The sequence below is a fragment of the Pseudophryne corroboree genome, chromosome 4, assembly GCF_028390025.1.
Source record: "Pseudophryne corroboree isolate aPseCor3 chromosome 4, aPseCor3.hap2, whole genome shotgun sequence".
NCBI classification, from domain to species: domain Eukaryota; kingdom Metazoa; phylum Chordata; class Amphibia; order Anura; family Myobatrachidae; genus Pseudophryne; species Pseudophryne corroboree.
Window position 1 is genome coordinate 565,348,930 of NC_086447.1, and position 25,484 is coordinate 565,374,413.

At 45.5% G+C, this 25,484-nt stretch overlaps 1 protein-coding gene across 1 annotated transcript in view; it reads right to left on the reverse strand.

The window, feature by feature from the left end:
• Window positions 1–25,263, reverse strand: part of TXLNB (taxilin beta) — a 134,216-nt gene extending 108,953 nt beyond the window's left edge. The window contains exon 1 of the mRNA XM_063917449.1: window positions 25,148–25,263. The gene's annotated coding sequence lies outside the window, so the exon portion shown is untranslated. The remainder of the gene's footprint in view (window positions 1–25,147) is intronic.
• Window positions 25,264–25,484: the final 221 nt, after the last annotated feature.

Below are 25,484 nucleotides of genomic sequence, written 5' to 3' on the forward strand. Positions count from 1 at the left end.
CTCTTCAGTGGGATCTGCTGGACAAATGGTCCGGATCGCATCTTCAGATGCATCAGCGGATAACCCTATATCCAAGGACAAGGGTGTCTCTCCTGTGGTGATTACAGAGTGCTCATCTTCTAGAGGGCCACAGATTCAGCATTCAGGATTGGATGCTGGTGACCACGGAGGCCAGCCTGAGAGGCTGGGGAGCAGTCACACAGGGAAAAAATTTCCAGGAAAGTGTGATCAAGTCTGGAGAATTCTCTCCACATAGATAGAGCTAAGAGCAAAATTATAAGGCTCTAAACTTAGCAAGACCTCTGCTTCAAGGTCAGCCGGTATTGATCCAGTGGGATAACATCACGGCAGTCGCCCACGTAAACAGAAACGGCGACACAAGAAGCTGGAGGGCAGTGAAAAAAACTGCAAGGATTTTTCGCTAGGCGGAAAATCATGTGATAGCACTGTCAGCAGTGTTCTCTCCGGGAGTGGACGACTGGGAAGCAGACTTCCTCAGCAGGCATGACCTCCACCTGGGAGAGTGGGAACTTCATAGGGAAGTTTTTCCGCATGATTGTGAGCCATTGGCAAAGACCAAAGGTGGAAATGATGGCGTCCCGCCCGAACAAAAAACGGGACAGGTATTGCGCCAGGTCATGAGACCTTCAGGCGATAGCTGTGGATGCCCTAGTAACACCGTGGGTGTAACAGTCGGTGTATGTGTTCCCTCCTCTGCTTCTCATAACCAAGGTATTGAGAATTATAAGATATAGAGGAGTATGAACTATACTCGTGACTCCGGATTGGCCAAGAGGGACTTGGTACCCGGAACTTCAAGAGATGCTCACAGAGGACTAAGGGCCTGGGGAGCTAAGAAGGGACTTGCTTCAGCAGGTACCATGTCTATTCCGAGACTTACCGCGGCTGCGTTTGACGGCATGGCGGTTGAATGCCGGATCCTGAAGGAAAAAGGCATTCCATAAGAGGTCATACCTACCCTGGTCAAAGCCAGGAAGGAGGTGACCGCACAACGTCATCACCACAGGTGGTAAAAATATGTTGCGTGGGTGAGGCCAGGAAGGCCCCACGAAGAAAATTCAACTAGGTCGAATTCTACACTTCCTGAAAACAGGAGTGTTTTGAGCCTAAAATTGGGGTTCTTTAAGGTTTTAAGTTTCGGCCCTGTAGAATTTCTTCCGAAAAGAATTGACTTCAGTTCCTGAAGTCCAGATTGTCAAGGGAGTATTGCATATACACCCCTTTTTGTGCCTCTAGTGGCACCGTGGGATCTCAACATAGTGTTGGGATTCCTTAAAATCATATTGGTTTGAACCGCTCAAATCTGTGGATTTGAAATATATCACATGGAAAGTGAACATGCTGTTGACCAATATCTCACATGGACAGTGACCATGCTGTTGGTCCTGGCCTCGGCCAGGCGATTGTCAGAATGGGCGGCTTTGTCTTGCAAAAGCCCATATTTAAATTTCCATTCGGACAGGGCAGAACTGGGACTCGTCTCCAGTTTTCTTCCTAAGGGGGTGTCAGGTTTTTCACCTGAAACAACCTATTATGGTGCCTGCGGCTTCTAGGGACTTGGAGGACTCCAGGTTAATAGACGTTGTCAGGACCCTAAAAATATATATATATATATATATATAGTTTAGGACGGCTGGAGTCAGAAAGTCTGACTTGCTGTTTATATTGTATGCACCCAACAATATGGGTGCTCCTGCGTCTAAACAGACGATTGCACGTTGGATCTGTAGCACAATCCAACTTGCACATTCTGTGGCAGGCGTGCCACAGCCTAAATCTGTAAAGGCCCACTCCACTAGGAAAGTGGGCGCATCTTGGGCGGCTGCCCGAGGGGTCTCGGCATTACAACTTTGCCGAGCAGCTACGTGGTCAGGGGAGAACACGTTTGTAAAATTTTACAAATTTGATACTCTGGCTAAGGAGGACCTGGAGTTCTCTCATTCGGTGCTGCAGAGTCATCCGCACTCTCCCGCCCGTTTGGGAGCTTTGGTATAATCCCCATGGTCCTGACGGAGTCCCCAGCATCCACTAGGACGTTAGAGAAAATAAGAATTTACTTACCGATAATTCTATTTCTCGTAGTCCGTAGTGGATGCTGGGCGCCCATCCCAAGTGCGGATTGTCTGCAATGCTTGTACATAGTTATTGTTACAAAAATCGGGTTATTCTTGTTGTGAGCCATCTTTTCAGAGGCTACTTCGTTTTGTTATCATACTGTTAACTGGGTTCAGATCACAAGTGGTACGGTGTGATTGGTGTGGCTGGTATGAGTCTTACCCGGGATTCAAGATCCTTCCTTATTGTGTACGCTCGTCCGGGCACAGTACCTAACTGAGGCTTGGAGGAGGGTCATAGGGGGAGGAGCCAGTACACACCATGTGACCTAAAAGCTTTTTTAGATGTGCCCTGTCTCCTGCGGAGCCCGCTATTCCCCATGGTCCTGACGGAGTCCCCAGCATCCACTACGGACTACGAGAAATAGAATTATCGGTAAGTAAATTCTTATTATTTATTGACATTTTACAAGAACTAACCCATCCCATGGCTATTGGGATAAGCCACACATTTTACTGCATGAGTCTGGCTTTGCTGGTGTAAGGGACACTTGTTTTGTTTACCTGTCTTGAACAGTTTGGAGCTTTCCCTATTATAGGGTGCAGTATAAAGTAGGAACAAGAGTGCAGGTGCACCATACACCATTAAAATTATAACAACCATCATATCCAAGGTTCTTGGCATATATTGGCCAATATATGAGCCTGCCCACCTTCTTCACTGCGACCTCATCAGATAGGTCCCTAACATTATAGGGGTTCACCTCTGGGGCACAAAGCTCCCCAAAATCACCCCAGCCATACCACCCCAGTGCATCACACAAGTGAGGGACAGAAGTGAGAAATAAGTGTTAGGCAACTGAAAGAGGCTGCTGAGTGTTAGAAAGAGGACAGCAGTAAGGTGTCAGAGTGTTAGAAAGTGAGGTTAGCTGATCAGTGTTATAAGTGTAAAAGATGTGTGAAAAATGCTACATAAATAAAGACAAACACAAGGTGATATATGTGTTAAAAATAAATGTAAGGTAGTGATGCCCAAAAGTGGCCCAGCCAGAGCAATCCAAGGAGCCCCACGCCCCACCTGCACTCTTGTTCCTATATTGCAGTACTAAGTCCCAGCAAGGTAGCACACAGGGCTGGCTCCAGGCCTACTAGCTCCCTGAGTGCACATAGTTCAGCTTTGTCCCACCCACAGCACTCCCCCTCATTGTCACACAGCCACTGTTAGGAGGCTAGGAGTCGGGCCACGGGACGGATGCTGCTGCTGTAGGGACCTGGCTCCAGGCTCCATTATGGTGGCGAGAGATGGCTGCGCCTATTAAGTGTGGTGCCCTGCCCGGCCGCTCCATTGGAATGTGCCTGGAGCCAGCCCTGGTAGCACATCCAATTAAAAGAAGCTAGGGTGTGCAGTCTAGGCCCCTTCTACACAATATATTCTATATTATGTGTATGTATACACACCTTGAGCTTGGGACACCCTCGTTCTGGATTAACACCCCACCCGCTGCCTCTCAGGCTTTTAAAAAAGGAACTAGCACATGCTGACTACACAAAGGCTATAGGTAAGATCCTTTCAATTATATAGAAAGTCAGGTTGGGGGGTGAACTTTTGGGGTGTGGGTCTCCTTGGATTGCTCTGGCTGGGCCACTTTGGGGCATCACCACCTTACATTTATTTTTAACACCTATATCACCCTGTGTTTGTTTTTATTTAGGTAGCATTTTTCACACATCTTTTACACTTGTAACACTGATCACCTACAGTAACCTCTCTTTCTAACACTCTGACACCTTACTGCTGTCCTCTTTCTAACACTCAGGAGCCTCTTTTCACTTGCCTAACACTAATTTCTCACTTCTATCCCTCATTTTTGTGATGTCCTGGGGTGATATGGCTGGGGTGGTTTGGGGTGCTCTGCACCCCAGAGGTGAACCCCTATAATGTTAGGGACCTGTCCGACGAGGTCACTGTGATGAAGGTAGGCAGTCTCATATATTGGCCAATATATGCCAAGAACCTCGGATATGATGATTGTTATAAGTTTAATGGTGAATGGTGCACCTGCACTCTTGTTCCTATATTGCAGTACTAAGGGGGACATTTACTAAGCAGTGATAATAGCGGAGAAGTGAGCCAGTGGAGAAGTTGCCCCATCAACCAATCAGCAGCTCTGTATCATTTTGTAGTATGAAAATTGTAGATGTTACTTCAGTGCCGATTGGTTGCCATGAGCAACTTCTCCACTGGCTCACCTCTCCGCTCTCATTACTGCATAGTAAATGTCCCCCTTAGTCCCAGCAAGGTAGCACATCCCATTATAAGATGCTAGGGTGTTCAGTCTAGGCCCCCTCTCCACAATATATTGCCTTTTATAGGGTGACCAGCCCAACCTGGCATTGCCACGTGCTATTTGTGGCTTCTGTGTGAGGATACCACAATGTTTATCCCTCGCATTAGTAGTAACAAGTCCAGACTAAGAGTGCTGGTGTTTGGTTCACTTTGAGAGTAATGCCATTTTAGACACATATTAAAAAAAAAAAATTATTTAATGCTTCATAAACCTATGCTGATCATTATCAGCAAGGCTCCTTGGGGTTCATTCTGAGTTGATCGATCGCTAGCTACTTTTTGCAGCCGTGCGAACGCATAGTCGCCACCCACTAGGGAGTGTATTTTAGCTGTGCAACTGCGCGAACGCTTGTGCAGCCGAGCAGTTCAAAAACAGTTTGTGCAGTTTCTGAGTAGCTCTGAACTTGCTCAGCTGCTGCGATCACTTCAGCCTGTCCGGTCCCGGAATTGACATCAGACACCTGCCCTGCAAACGCTTGGACACGTCTGCATTTTTCCATCCACTTCCAGAAAACGGTCAGTTGCCACCCATAAACGCCTTCTTCCTGTCAATCTTAGAGATGAGCGCCTGAAATTTTTCGGGTTTTGTGTTTTGGTTTTGGGTTCGGTTCCGCGGCCGTGTTTTGGGTTCGAACGCGTTTTGGCAAAACCTCACCGAATTTTTTTTGTCGGATTCGGGTGTGTTTTGGATTCGGGTGTTTTTTTCAAAAAACACTAAAAAACAGCTTAAATCATAGAATTTGGGGGTCATTTTGATCCCAAAGTATTATTAACCTCCAAAACCATAATTTACACTCATTTTCAGTCTATTCCGAATACCTCACACCTCACAATATTATTTTTAGTCCTAAAATTTGCACCGAGGTCGCTGTGTGAGTAAGATAAGCGACCCTAGTGGCCGACACAAACACCGGGCCCATCTAGGAGTGGCACTGCAGTGTCACGCAGGATGTCCCTTCCAAAAAACCCTCCCCAAACAGCACATGACGCAAAGAAAAAAAGAGGCGCAATGAGGTAGCTGTGTGAGTAAGATTAGCGACCCTAGTGGCCGACACAAACACCGGGCCCATCTAGGAGTGGCACTGCAGTGTCACGCAGGATGGCCCTTCCAAAAAACCCTCCCCAAACAGCACATGACGCAAAGAAAAAAAGAGGCGCAATGAGGTAGCTGTGTGAGTAAGATTAGCGACCCTAGTGGCCGACACAAACACCGGGCCCATCTAGGAGTGGCACTGCAGTGTCACGCAGGATGTCCCTTCCAAAAAACCCTCCCCAAACAGCACATGACGCAAAGAAAAAAAGAGGCGCAATGAGGTAGCTGTGTGAGTAAGATTAGCGACCCTAGTGGCCGACACAAACACCGGGCCCATCTAGGAGTGGCACTGCAGTGTCACGCAGGATGTCCCTTCCAAAAAACCCTCCCCAAACAGCACATGACGCAAAGAAAAAAAGAGGCGCAATGAGGTAGCTGACTGTGTGAGTAAGATTAGCGACCCTAGTGGCCGACACAAACACCGGGCCCATCTAGGAGTGGCACTGCAGTGTCACGCAGGATGTCCCTTCCAAAAAACCCTCCCCAATCAGCACATGATGCAAAGAAAAAGAAAAGAAAATAGAGGTGCAAGATGGAATTGTCCTTGGGCCCTCCCACCCACCCTTATGTTGTATAAACAAAACAGGACATGCACACTTTAACCAACCCATCATTTCAGTGACAGGGTCTGCCACACGACTGTGACTGATATGACGGGTTGGTTTGGACCCCCCCAAAAAAGAAGCAATTAATCTCTCCTTGCACAAACTGGCTCTACAGAGGCAAGATGTCCACCTCATCTTCACCCTCCGATATATCACCGTGTACATCCCCCTCCTCACAGATTATCAATTCGTCCCCACTGGAATCCACCATCTCAGCTCCCTGTGTACTTTGTGGAGGCAATTGCTGCTGGTCAATGTCTCCGCGGAGGAATTGATTATAATTCATTTTAATGAACATCATCTTCTCCACATTTTCTGGATGTAACCTCGTACGCCGATTGCTGACAAGGTGAGCGGCGGCACTAAACACTCTTTCGGAGTACACACTTGTGGGAGGGCAACTTAGGTAGAATAAAGCCAGTTTGTGCAAGGGCCTCCAAATTGCCTCTTTTTCCTGCCAGTATAAGTACGGACTGTGTGACGTGCCTACTTGGATGCGGTCACTCATATAATCCTCCACCATTCTATCAATGTTGAGAGAATCATATGCAGTGACAGTAGACGACATGTCCGTAATCGTTGTCAGGTCCTTCAGTCCGGACCAGATGTCAGCATCAGCAGTCGCTCCAGACTGCCCTGCATCACCGCCAGCGGGTGGGCTCGGAATTCTGAGCCTTTTCCTCGCACCCCCAGTTGCGGGAGAATGTGAAGGAGGAGATGTTGACAGGTCGCGTTCCGCTTGACTTGACAATTTTGTCACCAGCAGGTCTTTCAACCCCAGCAGACTTGTGTCTGCCGGAAAGAGAGATCCAAGGTAGGCTTTAAATCTAGGATCGAGCACGGTGGCCAAAATGTAGTGCTCTGATTTCAACAGATTGACCACCCGTGAATCCTTGTTAAGCGAATTAAGGGCTGCATCCACAAGTCCCACATGCCTAGCGGAATCGCTCCCTTTTAGCTCCTTCTTCAATGCCTCCAGCTTCTTCTGCAAAAGCCTGATGAGGGGAATGACCTGACTCAGGCTGGCAGTGTCTGAACTGACTTCACGTGTGGCAAGTTCAAAGGGCATCAGAACCTTGCACAACGTTGAAATCATTCTCCACTGCACTTGAGACAGGTGCATTCCACCTCCTATATCGTGCTCAATTGTATAGGCTTGAATGGCCTTTTGCTGCTCCTCCAACCTCTGAAGCATATAGAGGGTTGAATTCCACCTCGTTACCACTTCTTGCTTCAGATGATGGCAGGGCAGGTTCAGTAGTTTTTGGTGGTGCTCCAGTCTTCTGTACGTGGTGCCTGTATGCCGAAAGTGTCCCGCAATTCTTCTGGCCACCGACAGCATCTCTTGCACGCCCCTGTCGTTTTTTAAAAAATTCTGCACCACCAAATTCAAGGTATGTGCAAAACATGGGACGTGCTGGAATTTGCCCATATTTAATGCACACACAATATTGCTGGCGTTGTCCGATGCCACAAATCCACAGGAGAGTCCAATTGGGGTAAGCCATTCCGCGATGATCTTCCTCAGTTGCCGTAAGAGGTTTTCAGCTGTGTGCGTATTCTGGAAAGCGGTGATACAAAGCGTAGCCTGCCTAGGAAAGAGTTGGCGTTTGCGAGATGCTGCTACTGGTGCCGCCGCTGCTGTTCTTGCGGCGGGAGTCCATACATCTACCCAGTGGGCTGTCACAGTCATATAGTCCTGACCCTGCCCTGCTCCACTTGTCCACATGTCCGTGGTTAAGTGGACATTGGGTACAACTGCATTTTTTAGGACACTGGTGAGTCTTTTTCTGACGTCCGTGTACATTCTCGGTATCGCCTGCCTAGAGAAGTGGAACCTAGATGGTATTTGGTAACGGGGGCACACTGCCTCAATAAATTGTCTAGTTCCCTGTGAACTAACGGCGGATACCGGACGCACGTCTAACACCAACATAGTTGTCAAGGACTCAGTTATCCGCTTTGCAGTAGGATGACTGCTGTGATATTTCATCTTCCTCGCAAAGGACTGTTGAACAGTCAATTGCTTACTGGAAGTAGTACAAGTGGGCTTACGACTTCCCCTCTGGGATGACCATCGACTCCCAGCGGCAACAACAGCAGCGCCAGCAGCAGTAGGCGTTACACGCAAGGATGCATCGGAGGAATCCCAGGCAGGAGAGGACTCGTCAGAATTGCCAGTGACATGGCCTGCAGGACTATTGGCATTCCTGGGGAAGGAGGAAATTGACACTGAGGGAGTTGGTGGGGTGGTTTGCGTGAGCTTGGTTACAAGAGGAAGGGATTTACTGGTCAGTGGACTGCTTCCGCTGTCACCCAAAGTTTTTGAACTTGTCACTGACTTATTATGAATGCGCTGCAGGTGACGTATAAGGGAGGATGTTCCGAGGTGGTTAACGTCCTTACCCCTACTTATTACAGCTTGACAAAGGGAACACACGGCTTGACACCTGTTGTCCGCATTTCTGGTGAAATACCTCCACACCGAAGAGCTGATTTTTTTGGTATTTTCACCTGGCATGTCAACGGCCATATTCCTCCCACGGACAACAGGTGTCTCCCCGGGTGCCTGACTTAAACAAACCACCTCACCATCAGAATCCTCCTGGTCAATTTCCTCCCCAGCGCCAGCAACACCCATATCCTCCTCATCCTGGTGTACTTCAACACTGACATCTTCAATCTGACTATCAGGAACTGGACTGCGGGTGCTCCTTCCAGCACTTGCAGGGGGCGTGCAAATGGTGGAAGGCGCATGCTCTTCACGTCCAGTGTTGGGAAGGTCAGGCATCGCAACCGACACAATTGGACTCTCCTTGTGGATTTGGGATTTCGAAGAATGCACAGTTCTTTGCTGTGCTGCTTTTGCCAGCTTGAGTCTTTTCATTTTTCTAGCGAGAGGCTGAGTGCTTCCATCCTCATGTGAAGCTGAACCACTAGCCATGAACATAGGCCAGGGCCTCAGCCGTTCCTTGCCACTCCGTGTGGTAAATGGCATATTGGCAAGTTTACGCTTCTCCTCCGACAATTTTATTTTAGGTTTTGGAGTCCTTTTTTTTCTGATATTTGGTGTTTTGGATTTGACATGCTCTGTACTATGACATTGGGCATCGGCCTTGGCAGACGACGTTGCTGGCATTTCATCGTCTCGGCCATGACTAGTGGCAGCAGCTTCAGCACGAGGTGGAAGTGGATCTTGATCTTTCCCTAATTTTGGAACCTCAACATTTTTGTTCTCCATATTTTAATAGGCACAACTAAAAGGCACCTCAGGTAAACAATGGAGATGGATACTAGTATACAATTATGGACTGCCTGCCGACTGCAGACACAGAGGTAGCCACAGCCGTGAACTACCGTACTGTACTGTGTCTGCAGCTAATATAGACTGGTTGATAAAGAGAAGATGTCTATGTAACTATGTATGTATAAAGAAGACTGAAAAAAATCCACGGTTAGGTGGTATACAATTATGGACGGACTGCCTGCCGAGTGCAGACACAGAGGTAGCCACAGCCGTGAACTACCGTACTGTACTGTGTCTGCAGCTAATATAGACTGGTTGATAAAGAGAAGATGTCTATGTAACTATGTATGTATAAAGAAGAATGAAAAAAAACCACGGTTAGGTGGTATACAATTATGGACGGACTGCCTGCCGAGTGCAGACACAGAGGTAGCCACAGCCGTGAACTACCGTACTGTACTGTGTCTGCAGCTAATATAGACTGGTTGATAAAGAGAAGATGTCTATGTAACTATGTATGTATAAAGAAGAATGAAAAAAATCCACGGTTAGGTGGTATTACAATTATGGACGGACTGCCTGCCGAGTGCAGAGACACAGAGGTAGCCACAGCCGTGAACTACCGTACTGTGTCTGCTGCGACTGGATGATAAATGATATAAAAAATATATATATATCACTACTGCAGCCGGACAGGTATATATTATATATTATATAATGACGGACCTGCTGGACACTGTCTGTCAGCAGAATGAGTTTTATTTTTATAGAATAAAAAAAAAAAAAACACAAGTGAAGTCACACGACGAGTGTTTAACTTTTTCAGGCAATCACAATATAAGTATACTACTAACTATACTGGTGGTCAGTGTGGTCAGGTCACTGGTCAGTCACACTGGCAGTGGCACTCCTGCAGCAAAAGTGTGCACTGTTTAATTTTAATATAATATGTACTCCTGGCTCCTGCTATAACCTATAACTGGCACTGCAGTAGTGCTCCCCAGTCTCCCCCACAATTATAAGCTGTGTGAGCTGAGCAGTCAGACAGATATATAATATATATAGATGATGCAGCACACTGGCCTGAGCCTGAGCAGTGCACACAGATATGGTATGTGACTGACTGAGTCACTGTGTGTATCGCTTTTTTCAGGCAGAGAACGGATATATTAAATAAACTGCACTGTGTGTCTGGTGGTCACTCACTATATAATATATTATGTACTCCTGGCTCCTGCTATAACCTATAACTGGCACTGCAGTAGTGCTCCCCAGTCTCCCCCACAATTATAAGCTGTGTGAGCTGAGCAGTCAGACAGATATATATAATATTATATATAGATAATAGATGATGCAGCACACTGGCCTGAGCCTGAGCAGTGCACACAGATATGGTATGTGACTGACTGAGTCACTGTGTGTATCACTTTTTTCAGGCAGAGAACGGATATATTAAATAAACTGCACTGTGTGTCTGGTGGTCACTCACTATATAATATATTATGTACTCCTGGCTCCTGCTATAACCTATAACTGGCACTGCAGTAGTGCTCCCCAGTCTCCCCCACAATTATAAGCTGTGTGAGCTGAGCAGTCAGACAGATATATATAATATTATATATAGATAATAGATGATGCAGCACACTGGCCTGAGCCTGAGCAGTGCACACAGATATGGTATGTGACTGACTGAGTCACTGTGTGTATCGCTTTTTTCAGGCAGAGAACGGATATATTAAATAAACTGCACTGTGTGTCTGGTGGTCACTCACTATATAATATATTATGTACTCCTGGCTCCTGCTATAACCTATAACTGGCACTGCAGTAGTGCTCCCCAGTCTCCCCCACAATTATAAGCTGTGTGAGCTGAGCAGTCAGACAGATATATATAATATTATATATAGATAATAGATGATGCAGCACACTGGCCTGAGCCTGAGCAGTGCACACAGATATGGTATGTGACTGAGTCACTGTGTGCTGTGTATCGCTTTTTTCAGGCAGAGAACGGATTATAAAGTAAACTGCACTGTCCTCACTAGTAAACTCTCTCCACTCAGTCTCTACACTTCTACAGTAACAGTACTCCTTCTAGTCAGCTCCAGTAAATCTCTCTCAGTCTCTTATAATCTAAATGGAGAGGACGCCAGCCACGTCCTCTCCCTATCAATCTCAATGCACGTGTGAAAATTAGAGATGAGCGCCTGAAATTTTTCGGGTTTTGTGTTTTGGTTTTGGGTTCGGTTCCGCGGCCGTGTTTTGGGTTCGAACGCATTTTGGCAAAACCTCACCGAATTTTTTTTGTCGGATTCGGGTGTGTTTTGGATTCGGGTGTTTTTTTCAAAAAACACTAAAAAACAGCTTAAATCATAGAATTTGGGGGTCATTTTGATCCCAAAGTATTATTAACCTCAAAAACCATAATTTACACTCATTTTCAGTCTATTCTGAATACCTCACACCTCACAATATTATTTTTAGTCCTAAAATTTGCACCGAGGTCGCTGTGTGAGTAAGATAAGCGACCCTAGTGGCCGACACAAACACCGGGCCCATCTAGGAGTGGCACTGCAGTGTCACGCAGGATGTCCCTTCCAAAAAACCCTCCCCAAACAGCACATGACGCAAAGAAAAAAAGAGGCGCAATGAGGTAGCTGTGTGAGTAAGATTAGCGACCCTAGTGGCCGACACAAACACCGGGCCCATCTAGGAGTGGCACTGCAGTGTCACGCAGGATGTCCCTTCCAAAAAACCCTCCCCAAACAGCACATGACGCAAAGAAAAAAAGAGGCGCAATGAGGTAGCTGACTGTGTGAGTAAGATTAGCGACCCTAGTGGCCGACACAAACACCGGGCCCATCTAGGAGTGGCACTGCAGTGTCACGCAGGATGTCCCTTCCAAAAAACCCTCCCCAATCAGCACATGATGCAAAGAAAAAGAAAAGAAAAAAGAGGTGCAAGATGGAATTGTCCTTGGGCCCTCCCACCCACCCTTATGTTGTATAAACAAAACAGGACATGCACACTTTAACCAACCCATCATTTCAGTGACAGGGTCTGCCACACGACTGTGACTGATATGACGGGTTGGTTTGGACCCCCCCCAAAAAAGAAGCAATTAATCTCTCCTTGCACAAACTGGCTCTACAGAGGCAAGATGTCCACCTCATCTTCACCCTCCGATATATCACCGTGTACATCCCCCTCCTCACAGATTATCAATTCGTCCCCACTGGAATCCACCATCTCAGCTCCCTGTGTACTTTGTGGAGGCAATTGCTGCTGGTCAATGTCTCCGCGGAGGAATTGATTATAATTCATTTTAATGAACATCATCTTCTCCACATTTTCTGGATGTAACCTCGTACGCCGATTGCTGACAAGGTGAGCGGCGGCACTAAACACTCTTTCGGAGTACACACTTGTGGGAGGGCAACTTAGGTAGAATAAAGCCAGTTTGTGCAAGGGCCTCCAAATTGCCTCTTTTTCCTGCCAGTATAAGTACGGACTGTGTGACGTGCCTACTTGGATGCGGTCACTCATATAATCCTCCACCATTCTATCAATGTTGAGAGAATCATATGCAGTGACAGTAGACGACATGTCCGTAATCGTTGTCAGGTCCTTCAGTCCGGACCAGATGTCAGCATCAGCAGTCGCTCCAGACTGCCCTGCATCACCGCCAGCGGGTGGGCTCGGAATTCTGAGCCTTTTCCTCGCACCCCCAGTTGCGGGAGAATGTGAAGGAGGAGATGTTGACAGGTCGCGTTCCGCTTGACTTGACAATTTTGTCACCAGCAGGTCTTTCAACCCCAGCAGACCTGTGTCTGCCGGAAAGAGAGATCCAAGGTAGGCTTTAAATCTAGGATCGAGCACGGTGGCCAAAATGTAGTGCTCTGATTTCAACAGATTGACCACCCGTGAATCCTTGTTAAGCGAATTAAGGGCTGCATCCACAAGTCCCACATGCCTAGCGGAATTGCTCCCTTTTAGCTCCTTCTTCAATGCCTCCAGCTTCTTCTGCAAAAGCCTGATGAGGGGAATGACCTGACTCAGGCTGGCAGTGTCTGAACTGACTTCACGTGTGGCAAGTTCAAAGGGCATCAGAACCTTGCACAACGTTGAAATCATTCTCCACTGCACTTGAGACAGGTGCATTCCACCTACTATATCGTGCTCAATTGTATAGGCTTGAATGGCCTTTTGCTGCTCCTCCAACCTCTGAAGCATATAGAGGGTTGAATTCCACCTCGTTACCACTTCTTGCTTCAGATGATGGCAGGGCAGGTTCAGTAGTTTTTGGTGGTGCTCCAGTCTTCTGTACGTGGTGCCTGTACGCCGAAAGTGTCCCGCAATTTTTCTGGCCACCGACAGCATCTCTTGCACGCCCCTGTCGTTTTTTTAAAAATTCTGCACCACCAAATTCAAGGTATGTGCAAAACATGGGACGTGCTGGAATTTGCCCATATTTAATGCACACACAATATTGCTGGCGTTGTCCGATGCCACAAATCCACAGGAGAGTCCAATTGGGGTAAGCCATTCCGCGATGATCTTCCTCAGTTGCCGTAAGAGGTTTTCAGCTGTGTGCGTATTCTGGAAAGCGGTGATACAAAGCGTAGCCTGCCTAGGAAAGAGTTGGCGTTTGCGAGATGCTGCTACTGGTGCCGCCGCTGCTGTTCTTGCAGCGGGAGTCCATACATCTACCCAGTGGGCTGTCACAGTCATATAGTCCTGACCCTGCCCTGCTCCACTTGTCCACATGTCCGTGGTTAAGTGGACATTGGGTACAACTGCATTTTTTAGGAGACTGGTGAGTCTTTTTCTGACGTCCGTGTACATTCTCGGTATCGCCTGCCTAGAGAAGTGGAACCTAGATGGTATTTGGTAACGGGGGCACACTGCCTCAATAAATTGTCTAGTTCCCTGTGAACTAACGGCGGATACCGGACGCACGTCTAACACCAACATAGTTGTCAAGGACTCAGTTATCCGCTTTGCAGTAGGATGACTGCTGTGATATTTCATCTTCCTCGCAAAGGACTGTTGAACAGTCAATTGCTTACTGGAAGTAGTACAAGTGGGCTTACGACTTCCCCTCTGGGATGACCATCGACTCCCAGCGGCAACAACAGCAGCGCCAGCAGCAGTAGGCGTTACACGCAAGGATGCATCGGAGGAATCCCAGGCAGGAGAGGACTCGTCAGACTTGCCAGTGACATGGCCTGCAGGACTATTGGCATTCCTGGGGAAGGAGGAAATTGACACTGAGGGAGTTGGTGGGGTGGTTTGCGTGAGCTTGGTTACAAGAGGAAGGGATTTACTGGTCAGTGGACTGCTTCCGCTGTCACCCAAAGTTTTTGAACTTGTCACTGACTTATTATGAATGCGCTGCAGGTGACGTATAAGGGAGGATGTTCCGAGGTGGTTAACGTCCTTACCCCTACTTATTACAGCTTGACAAAGGGAACACACGGCTTGACACCTGTTGTCCGCATTTCTGGTGAAATACCTCCACACCGAAGAGCTGATTTTTTTGGTATTTTCACCTGGCATGTCAACGGCCATATTCCTCCCACGGACAACAGGTGTCTCCCCGGGTGCCTGACTTAAACAAACCACCTCACCATCAGAATCCTCCTGGTCAATTTCCTCCCCAGCGCCAGCAACACCCATATCCTCCTCATCCTGGTGTACTTCAACACTGACATCTTCAATCTGACTATCAGGAACTGGACTGCGGGTGCTCCTTCCAGCACTTGCAGGGGGCGTGCAAATGGTGGAAGGCGCATGCTCTTCACGTCCAGTGTTGGGAAGGTCAGGCATCGCAACCGACACAATTGGACTCTCCTTGTGGATTTGGGATTTCAAAGAACGCACAGTTCTTTGCGGTGCTTTTGCCAGCTTGAGTCTTTTCATTTTTCTAGCGAGAGGCTGAGTGCTTCCATCCTCATGTGAAGCTGAACCACTAGCCATGAACATAGGCCAGGGCCTCAGCCGTTCCTTGCCACTCCGTGTGGTAAATGGCATATTGGCAAGTTTACGCTTCTCCTCCGACAATTTTATTTTAGGTTTTGGGAGTCCTTTTTTTACTGATATTTGGTGTTTTGGTTTTGACATGCTCTGTACTATGCCATTGGGCATCGGCCTTGGCAGACGACGTTGCTGGCATTTCATCGTCTCGGCCATGACTAGTGGCAGCAGCTTCAGCACGAGGTGGAAGTGGATCTTGATCTTTCCCTAATTTTGGAACCTCAACATTTTTGTTCTCCATATTTTAATAGGCACAACTAAAAGGCACCTCAGGTAAACAATGCAGATGGATGGATTGGATACTAGTATACAATTATGGACGGGCTGCCGAGTGCCGACACAGAGGTAGCCACAGCCGTGAACTACCGCACTGTACTGTGTCTGCTGCTAATATATAGACTGGTTGATAAAGAGATAGTATACTCGTAACTAGTATGTATGTATAAAGAAAGAAAAAAAAACCACGGTTAGGTCACTGGTATATACAATTATGGACGGGCTGCCGAGTGCCGACACAGAGGTAGCCACAGCCGTGAACTACCGCACTGTACTGTGTCTGCTGCTAATATATAGACTGGTTGATAAAGAGATAGTATACTCGTAACTAGTATGTATGTATAAAGAAAGAAAAAAAAACCACGGTTAGGTCACTGGTATATACAATTATGGACGGGCTGCGGAGTGCCGACACAGAGGTAGCCACAGCCGTGAACTACCGCACTGTACTGTGTCTGCTGCTAATATATAGACTGGTTGATAAAGAGATAGTATACTCGTAACTAGTATGTATGTATAAAGAAAGAAAAAAAAACCACGGTTAGGTGGTATATACAATTATGGACGGGCTGCCGAGTGCCGACACAGAGGTAGCCACAGCCGTGAACTACCGCACTGTACTGTGTCTGCTGCTAATATATAGACTGGTTGATAAAGAGATAGTATACTCGTAACTAGTATGTATGTATAAAGAAAGAAAAAAAAACCACGGTTAGGTCACTGGTATATACAATTATGGACGGGCTGCCGAGTGCCGACACAGAGGTAGCCACAGCCGTGAACTACCGCACTGTACACTGGTTGATAAAGAGATAGTAGTATACTCGTAACAACTAGTATGACGACGGTATAAAGAATGAAAAAAAAACCACGGTTAGGTGGTATATAATACAATTATGGTTGGACGGACTGCCTGCCGAGTGCCGACACAGAGGTAGCCACAGCCGTGAACTACCGCACTGTACACTGGTTGATAAAGAGATAGTAGTATACTCGTAACAACTAGTATGACGACGGTATAAAGAATGAAAAAAAAACCACGGTTAGGTGGTATATAATACAATTATGGTTGGACGGACTGCCTGCCGAGTGCCGACACAGAGGTAGCCACAGCCGTGAACTACCGCACTGTACACTGGTTGATAAAGAGATAGTAGTATACTCGTAACAACTAGTATGACGACGGTATAAAGAACGAAAAAAAAACCACGGTTAGGTGGTATATATTATAATACAATTATGGATGGACGGACTGCCTGCCGAGTTCCGACACAGAGGTAGCCACAGCCGTGAACTACCGCACTGTACACTGGTTGATAAAGAGATAGTAGTATACTCGTAACAACTAGTATGACGACGGTATAAAGAACGAAAAAAAAACCACGGTTAGGTGGTATATATTATAATACAATTATGGATGGACGGACTGCCTGCCGAGTTCCGACACAGAGGTAGCCACAGCCGTGAACTACCGCACTGTACACTGGTTGATAAAGAGATAGTAGTATACTCGTAACAACTAGTATGACTATGACGACGGTATAAAGAAAGAAAAAAAAAACCACGGTTAGGTGGTATATAATACAATTATGGATGGACGGACTGCCTGCCGAGTGCCGACACAGAGGTAGCCACAGCCGTGAACTACCGCACTGTACTGTGTCTGCTGCTAATATAGACTGGTTGATAAAGAGATAGTATACAATACTACTAATATACTGGTGGTCAGGCACTGGTCACCACTAGTCACACTGGCAGTGGCACTCCTGCAGCAAAAGTGTGCACTGTTTAATTTTAATATAATATTATTTATCATGTACTCCTGGCTCCTGCTATAACAACCTGCAGTGCTCCCCAGTCTCCCCCACAATTATAAGCTTTATATACAATACATTGATGTGCAGCACACTGGGCTGAGCAGTGCACACAGACTGAGTCACTGTGTGACTGTGTATCGTTTTTTTCAGGCAGAGAACGGATATATTAAATAAAACAAACAACTGCACTGTCTCTGGTGGTCACTGGTCACTGTGGTCGTCAGTCACTAAACTCTGTCTGCACTCTGCACTCTCTTCTAATCTACAGTATCACAGCAATCTCTCTCTCTCTCTCTCTTCTAAATCTAATCTAAATGGAGAGGACGCCAGCCACGTCCTCTCCCTATCAATCTCAATGCACGTGTGAAAATGGCGGCGACGCGCGGCTCCTTATATAGAATCCGAGTCTCGCGAGAATCCGACAGCGTCATGATGACGTTCGGGCGCGCTCGGGTTAACCGAGCAAGGCGGGAAGATCCGAGTCGCTCGGACCCGTGAAAAAAAAAGTGAAGTTCGTGCGGGTTCGGATTCAAAGAAACCGAACCCGCTCATCTCTAGAGAATGAGGCAAGTTATCGTAGGGAAATTGAGAATTTGGTGGCTTGGAGTGAGGTTAGTCACCTTTTGATAAATGTGAAATAAAACCAAGTAACTGGTGATGGATTTTAGGCGTAGTAGTAATTTTCACTACTTCCAGTATCCACAAATGTGGTAAATATAGAGGCTGTTCAGTCCTTTAAATTTTTAGGTATCCATGTTTCCTCCAGTTTATCGTGGGTGGTTAATACTCAGGTAATAGTTAAAAGATAAACCAGCGCTTATTTTTCCTTCGCCGTCTTAAGGTTGCAGGTGTGGGCGTTGTTACACTAATTAATTTTTATAGATGTGCAATTAAGAGTGTTCTAACTTATGGAATAATAGTCTGGTACGGAAACTGTACCTCCTATGAGCAAGGGGAGTTAGAGCGCTTGGTTCGCTCAGCTGGTAAAATTTTCGGGGTCCAGCTGCAGACTCTTAAAGATCTCTTTGCAGCAAGATTGACAAATAGAGGTGGGAGTATACTGTCTGATTCTAGCCATCCGTCTTCTTATCTTTTTACTAAGTTGCCCTCTGGTAAGCGTTTTAGATCAGTGAAGGCACGCACAAATAATCTATGGAATAGCTTCTTTCCAACTGCCGTGCACATGTTAAACACTCATTGGGAATAATGGGGGTAATTCTGAGTTGATCGCTCGCTAGAAGTTTTTAGCAGCCGTGCAAACGCTAAGCCGCTTCCCTCTGGGAGTGTATTTTAGCTTGGCAGAAGTGCGAACGAAAGGATCGCAGAGCGGCTACAAAAATAAACAATTGTGCAGTTTCAGAGTAGCTCCAGACCTACTCAGTGCTTGCGATCACTTCAGACCATTCAGTTCCGGATTTGACGTCACAAACACGCCCTGCGTTCGCCCAGCCACGCCTGCGTTTTTCCTGGCACGCCTGGGTTTTTTCGGACACTCCCTGAAAACAGTCAGTTGCCGCCCAGAAACGCCCACTTCATGTCAATCACTCTGCGGTCAGCAGTGCGACTGAAATGCATCGCTAGACCCTGTGCAAAACTGCATCGGCCCTTGTGAAAGTACGTCTCGCGTGCGCATTGCGCCACATACGCATGCGCAGAGGTGCCGTTTTTTTTGCTTCATCGCAGCGGACATTTTCTGCTAGCGATCAACTCGGAATGGCCCCCAATGTGTCATCTCTCATATGTGTGTTATTGTGTACTCTTCTTATACCTATGTCCTAACTTTTTATTATTGTCTGGTGTGTTGTACAAATTGAATTTCATTGTCAAATTTTTGTTTAATAATGACAATAAATGTATCGTATCATAATTTATGATCACCTGTGTTGAACTGGTTAATGGATAAGAAAGGTGTTTCACCACAGGTGATAGCAATCATAAATTAAGAGGGAAGTCTAGGAGCAGAGCATTCTGTCCCTCCTGGAGAGGGCCATGTTGGGAGGTACGATATCTGAATGGCCCTGCAGCACAGATACCGATATATATGAAAGATATATCAGTGCATCTGTATGTACACTAGCTGAGGGACCACCGACATTGACATCACAGCTGGACGGGAATTTAAATTGATGCATCTGGCCCGACATTTCGAGCAGCCGATTAGTAAGTGTGTATATAGGTTACCTAATCAGCCACTTGTTCAGTACAATGGCGGATCGTGGATGGATCTCTAAGGGGTAAATTTACTAACATTCGTAATTTTCCGTTTGAGGTCAAAGTTCAATCACGAATGACATCGAAAGTGTAAATATGCAACTTTTTGAATTTATTACGACTAATTTACTAAGCTGCCGTATTCTGCATTTTCGTTTTTTTCCGATGTCGATGTCATTCGTTTTTTTAGGCAGTGTTTTACGTGAGTGACTTGTAAAACACTGCCGACTTTAATACAATGAATCTCGGCCGGATCTGAGAGATCCGTGCTGGGCTTCATTGTGCACCTTGTAAAAAAAAAAAAAAAATGTTTAAACTTTAAAAAAAAATTGCGTGGGGTCCCCCCCCCCCTAAGCAAAACCAGCCTCGGGCTCTTTGAGCCGGTCCTGGTTGCAAAAATATGGGAAAAAAATTGACAGGGGTTACCCCATATTTAAACAACCAGCACCGGGCTCTGCGCCTGGTCCTGGTTCCAAAAATACGGGGGACAAAAAGCGTAGGGGTCCCCCGTATTTTTGAAACCAGCATCGGGCTCCACTAGCTGGACAGATAATGCCACAGCCGGGGGTCACTTTTATACAGCGCCCTGCGGCCGTGGAATTAAATACCCAACTAGTCACCCCTGGCCGGGGTACCCTGGAGGAGTGGGAACCCCTTCAATCAAGGGGTCCCCCCCTCCAGCCACCCAAGGGCCAGGGGTGAAGCCCGAGGCTGTCCCCCCCATCCATGGGCTGCGGATGGGAGGCTGATAGCCTTTGTTGAAAGTGTTGAATATTGTTTTTAGTAGCAGTACCACAAGTACCAGCATGCGGCGGAAAACCGGGCCCGTTGTGGCATCCTCCTGATCGGCTGTGTGCTCCTGTACTGTCTGACAGGCAGCACACGGCAGTGTTACAATGTAGCGCCTATGCGCTCCATTGTAACCAATGGTGGGAACTTTGTGGTCAGCGGTTGACCGAAAGTAACCTCACCGCTAACCACAAAGTTCCCACCATTGGTTATAATGGAGCGCATAGGCGCTACATTGTAACACTGCCGTGTGCTGCCTGTCATACAGTACAGGAGCACACAGCCGATCAGGAGGGTGCCACAACGTGGCGCTCCCTGATTAGCTGAAGAAACCCACTTAGACATAAGTCAGAGGGGGTTTCTGGCATTCGGGGAAAGGGGTCCCATGTGAAAACATGGGGCCCCTTTCAGTTCGAGGTCGGGTGTCCATTTTTTTATTTTGACAAGTACGTGGATTACAAATGGATTACAAGCAGAAGAGCCTTCTACCCTGGATTTTGTGAGTATAATTTTTTCAACAGGTACACCATGGATTCTACATGAAGAAGAGGACCGACCCTCGTGTGAACATAAGGTAAGTATGTGTATATGGTGGTGTGGATGTATGTATTAAAGTTATACTTTCAAGGTGTGTGTCTTATGTTTTTATTGGGGTATTTTTTTAGTAGTAGTACTACAGGTACCAGCGGGCCCGGTTTTCCGCCGCATGCTGGTACTTGTGGTTCTCCAAGTACCAGCTTGCGGGGGAGGCTTGCTGGGACTTGTAGTACTGCTACTAAAAACAATATTCAACACTTTCAACAAAGGCTATCAGCCTCCCATCCGCAGCCCATGGATGGGGGGGACAGCCTCGGGCTTCACCCCTGGCCCTTGGGTGGCTGGAGGGGGGTGACCCCTTGATTGAAGGGGTTCCCACTCCTCCATGGTACCCTGGCCAGGGGTGACTAGTTGGGTATTTAATGCCACGGCCGCAGGGCGCTGTATAAAAGTGACCCCCGGCTGTGGCATTATCTGTCCAGCTAGTGGAGCCCAGTGCTGGTTTCAAAAATACGGGGGACCCCTACGCTTTTTGTCCCCCATATTTTTGGAACCAGGACCAGGCGCAGAGCCCGGTGCTGGTTGTTTAAATATGAGGGAACCCCTGTCAATTTTTTCCCCATATTTTTGCAACCAGGACCGGCTCAAAGAGCCCGAGGCTGGTTTTGCTTAGGAGGGGGGACCCCACGCAATTGTTTTTCAAAAAATGAACACTTTCCCATCCTCTTCCCACTGATAAACATGCACGGATCTCATGGATCCCTGCATGCCTATCCAAACACGGGATAAAAAAGCAGGTCTGGTTTTTTTTAGCACTTTTTTACTAATTGTATTTCTGCACGGCAGTGTTTGGCTATTGTTGGCAGTGTTTGTGATTTGCACTTTTTAGTAAATTCCCGATTTCTACCAAATTGCAGGCGTATTTGACCGATGGTGTATTGATTCGTGATTTTTTCCTAGGACTTCCAAAATATTACGAATGCCCTCATCACTGCCGTGATTTTTGCTTAGTAAATTACCGAGATGACACTTTGAAGAAAAAACGGCATCTCGGTCAAAATCGGGACCTTAGTAAATATACCCCTAAGTGTGTACCTAGCCTTAGAGCAATATGTGCAACACTGAATCAGACCCTTCATGTCTAATGGGCCTGTTTATTAAATACATCACCCACAAAAATCATGCTTAAACAGCAGTTTCTGCATTAGTTACCTATTACTATATTTTACCAAAAGCAGCAAAGTAATGCAAGATACCACAGTCCACATGGCTGTGGTGCTCTCATATTTAAAAAAGTAAAAGAAAACAAACAAGCTTTTTGTAGCTTGATACCCTTATACTAATACCATCTTGGAATGGTGTTGGTCATTGCTGGCCTATGGCATAAAATATAGCATTATTTTCCAGAGAGGGATCTTTGGATGCCTCTCCAGTACCTGATGCTCACACATGTGTGGCTCAATAGCCATGCATGGGCATATCACTGGAACATCTCACCTACTTTTAAGGGCCATACATGCTTGCCGATGTGTGCAGGCGATATGAACGATCTCATTCAGTAATGAATGAGAAATCGTTCATATCGCTCAGTGTGTATGCACCAATGATGAACTATGCGCGGCCCCGCGGCCGTTCATTGTTGGTTCTCCATTGCTTTGCAATGCAAGTAAATTTGGACGATGATTGATCATTATTCAGATCGATTATCATCAAAATTGAATGTATCGGCAAGTGTGTAGGGGGCTTTAGACATCTGTAGAGGCCAAATTCTGTGTAATCAGCAGCTAAAAAGCTTATATATAATAAGTTTTTAAATGTTTGCTAAGGTCTTTCCATTAAGGCTGTACAAAATCTAAGCCTGAGTGACATATCTGCAGTCTTATAGTTAATAAAAATACTATCCCCAAGGCACACTAACAGTGCAGGTTTTATTGATATCCAGGCTTCAGCACAGATGATTAAATCAAAATAACTGAGTTACTAATTAAGTCACCTGTGTTCAAGCATCTATATCACTAAACAATGCAACAAACAGGTAAGGAAAATAAATTGGTATGAGCGCTTTTGATATAATCAAATATGATACATTCCTCATATGTTGTGAGGCAAAGTTCTCAATCTCTTGATCCTTCCTCTGTTCCACAAGATGCTTCAAATGGAGGACTCCCAATGTAGTGGCATGAAAAAAAATGGAACAAAGAGGCAATGTGTAGAATAGTCTTTAAATCGGCAATCCCTATTTTGAGCCCAAGGGACCCCTGAATGCAGTGAGGTGATATATATAAAGGCAGCGTACCCCAAATCACAGGTATAACACACCGACTAAGTGTATAAAGGTATCTTTGTCTTCAATTTAAACTCCAAGTGACCTTCACCAAAGAGATTTCAAACAGGATGCGTACCATTACTCACTTAGAGAAGGAAAGGTATACATATATAAAGGTATCTTTTATGAATATTTCCACACTCCAAAAAAATGCGTACCACACTCACGGACTAAATAGTGATTAAACTCCTATCTGGGTTTCTTTCAATCGTCCTCCACAATGCTTCCCCTCCAGAAATCTCAATTAGCAGTGATTATTCCAGATCATCATATAAAAACTGTTTATTGGTTACAGAAACCCCATAGTTGGAGTGAACTGACATCCACAATGATAGAAATAAAAAATATACAATATATAAAAATATATGTAAAAAATGAACCAGGAACCAAAGAAATAGTACAACAAAATGACATAGAAGGGGATTATCCGGACTCCCCCACAGGTAAAAAGGTGGCGTACTACCTTAGGTTGCTGGTTTTTGAAGATCCATTGTCACAGTGCCCAATTGGCACTTTTTACCTGTGGGGGAGTTTATTCTGATTAGGTGTGGTGACACCTTTTAGGAAAATGTCGTGTTAGAGCAGCTATACTTTTGCTCACATTTCCGGTATTCCATATTTTGTTTCCATTGTATCTATATCACTAAAACCTGGACAGGGCCCTACAAACTTGCTGAAGTGTGTGGATGATATGAACGATCTCGTTCAGTGATGAATGATAAATTGTTCATATCGCTCAGTGTACTGTATATGCACCAACGATGAATGATGTGCGTCCCTGCGGTCGTTCATCGTTGGTTTTCCCTCGTTCTGCATAGCAAGCCAATTTGGACAATGGTCGCTAATGGTTGTAATCGACCATCGTCCAAATCAGAAACATCGATAAGTGTGTATAAGTGTGCCTTGAAGACTGAGGTTGATAATGCCTGGTGTACAGTAATTATATTTAAAACGTCAGGAGAAAGATGAAGGGTATTGATTCATATTTTACTTTTACCTAGACAGTTTAGTATCTTCATATCATTGAAGTACTGTATCAGAGTTTACCAATAAACTAGCAAATGTATATTTTTAGCTATGCAAAAACCTGAAGCTCTAATATAAACAGCGACCATAGTATGCTGTGCTAAAGTTAGCATCTCCTTTTCAAACCAACCCCCTATGTTCTTTTCTCTGCAGCCTTTCAGACACATGACACCTGTTGTGCAGTCAGAAGTTATTTTAGGCACCACTGAAATCTTTCTCTCGGTTTGTTAAAACTATACCTGAAAATACATTGCAAATGGAAACTCAAAATTGTCAAAAAATTAAAAAAGAAACATACAGTGCATCAAATGAAACACATAAAAATAAATACTAAATTATATAACATAATAAAATGCAACATGGGAATATAGGCAATATAAAAAATCCAACAAACTGAAATGAATGTGTTTTGGTGAATCATATAAACATTAGTATTATTAAGTCATATTAAAATTCTTTTAAATTGAAAGAAAATGTAAATGACAAAATTGACTCTGATATACTAAAGAATAAATTGTATAGAAAAAATATGAGTACTGTTATAGTGGTTTCACAGAAACAATAAAATATTAGCAACAAAATAAGGTTTATAAACATGATCAATACTTTGTTTTGCTAGCATGTGTAATATTATATTATTAATGTGAAAGTTTGCTGCATTATCTATCTCTATACATCATTTTAAATGACGTGCTAAGGAAATGTCTATGGCATGTACATATACTGTATATATAGAAATTTATGAAATAATTATAGACTTACCAAAAGTGCTGGATAGGAGATGGATGGTACAAGTTAATACAGCGAAAATAGATAGAGTCCAAGAGACAACTGGAGACTGAGGCAGGACATAGAGAGCAAAAGTTACAGAGGAGGGAGGAGTAGAACAGATGACAGTTGTGGAAGAAATACTAAGATGCCAAATTTAGACTATTCAGCAGCTGATAGCTGAGGGGCTGTATTTTGTGGGAGATGCTACATGTAGACTGTAGGGTTGAACAAATGATGTAATAATATATCCTAAGTGGGTTAGCATAATGTAAATTCTATGTTACTAGTAAAAAAGCACAGACCCAGACTTCTACTTGCAATGGAGACA